Here is a 1,954-nt window from a genome sequence, read left to right on the forward strand (position 1 = left end):
CTGGCTCCGCCCAGCTGTCAGAAGCAGGCTGTCGGCCGGCCGCTCGGCCAGCTTCGTCTTTCAGCACGGCTCAGCGCTCGACTGAGCTGCTCGGCCGTGATCGGGAGCTGTACGGGCTATTGTGAATAGCCGTACAGCACCCCCTCGGTTCTCCTGAACCGAAGGGGTCCTGGTGCCGAAGCTAGCCGAAGGATCGGCCGAAGCTACGGCCAGATCCTTCGGCAGCTTTGTGAATAGACCCCTATGTTTCATATTAGTGTATGGTCAGCTTTTGACAGTTTTCTCTGGAACAGGTGACCCGATTGAATTATTCCCCCATAACCTGTGTGAGTGGTAAAATTATGGATTTTCCCAGTAACAGTAGTCACCGTGGCATATAGAGAGAATCAATCTCCCAGTGAATCTGGGTACACAGCAGTAAAAGAGGTTCTAACCCTTACCCATTCTATCCAAAAATAAGGCTAATGATACATTTGATTATTCAGTGTATTAAAATGAATTCCACATATGCTGAGCCAGCATTGTAATGGCATTGAAATGGGACAGTTTCTCTGCTCCTTAAAAAACATTTAAATATTTTTAATTTTATTTAAATGTACTTTATTTATAAACAAATTGATATTTCCTCTCCATGATCAGATGTACAGAACCACAAGCAAAAGATTCCAATTATCCTTCTCAAGAGGAACAGATCTGAATATGATTAGAGACACCCGACAGGTTACAATTTTACAAAACGTTTTGCTCTAGTAGTCATTATAAGCAGTTCATTAATACCTCAAACAAAGTTACCACTTACTTTAGCTTTTCCTGTTGGAATACATTTAGAAAGGTCACAAGTCTCACAACAGGCCAATACGATGAAAATCATCTGCATTCTATTTTTTTACATAAAGCTATGAAAAGCTAGCTTGATAAAAAACTGGGTTGTTATTGTAAATGTGGTGAATAAACAGATATGCAGATGAAGCTTTGTTTATTCTCTATGGAGCCACAAGTGCAAGCATCTCTAATTGGAGTCTTCATAATACATAACAACATAAGACTGCTTAACAAATAACTATAAAGACATTATTAAGTAGCTTCTAATATTCACTTTGAATAGATAGTACTAAATTGTAATGAAAAATATAATTTGCAACATTTTTACATAATTGGAGTACATTTTATTTGTAAACGCACAAAGTCTTTATCACATAATGGTAGGCAGATCTTAAATTTTGTATTTAAGCTTATAAAGAACTATAATTCATTTAAAATACGAATGTAACTATACATATGAAAAAAAATTGTACAATTCCTGCACTACTCTTAAGAAAAAATAATGATCATGGTAGTGTGATAATCCCAAAAATGACTAATTTCCAGTGGCTCACACAAATGTGCAACCACCAACACAATCAAAAAATCAATATAAATTATGTGCAGCAATCAAATCAATAAAGTATGTAAAACACTGGAAACACATCAAGAATTATGATCAAAACACAAGCTTAAAAGGAGAACTATGGGGTCAAGGCTTTTCCCCATAGTTCTCCTTAGAGTAACGGAAGGACACAAACTAGCGTCCTCCCGTCACCCTAAGCTCAGTATACCGCGAGCTACAACTCGCAGTATACTGAGACGCCGCAGCCGGGACGGATCCTGACAATGCTGTCTGGATCCACCCAGCTGCGTGAGTGACAGCTGGTTCTGCCTATCTAGAGGCAGAGCCAGCTGTACCCGCCCCTCCCCCGTCCGTCCTGCCAGTCAGTGCTGGAGGATCAGACAGTGGAGTGGTGGGGGGGGGAATCCCTGCTGGGAGCCGTGAGTGACAGTCACGGCTCTCTGAACGGATAGATCGAGAAGTGAGCAAATGACGGTATGTGTTCGCTCACTTCCCGATCTACTGATCCGACCTGTGACAGTTTCATTGTCACAGGTCGGCTCAGATTATGAGGCTGAGTGAAAATCA

This window comes from Nanorana parkeri, unplaced genomic scaffold (genome assembly GCF_000935625.1).
Source record: "Nanorana parkeri isolate BGI_ZX_2015 unplaced genomic scaffold, ASM93562v1 scaffold88, whole genome shotgun sequence".
Lineage (NCBI taxonomy): Eukaryota > Metazoa > Chordata > Amphibia > Anura > Dicroglossidae > Nanorana > Nanorana parkeri.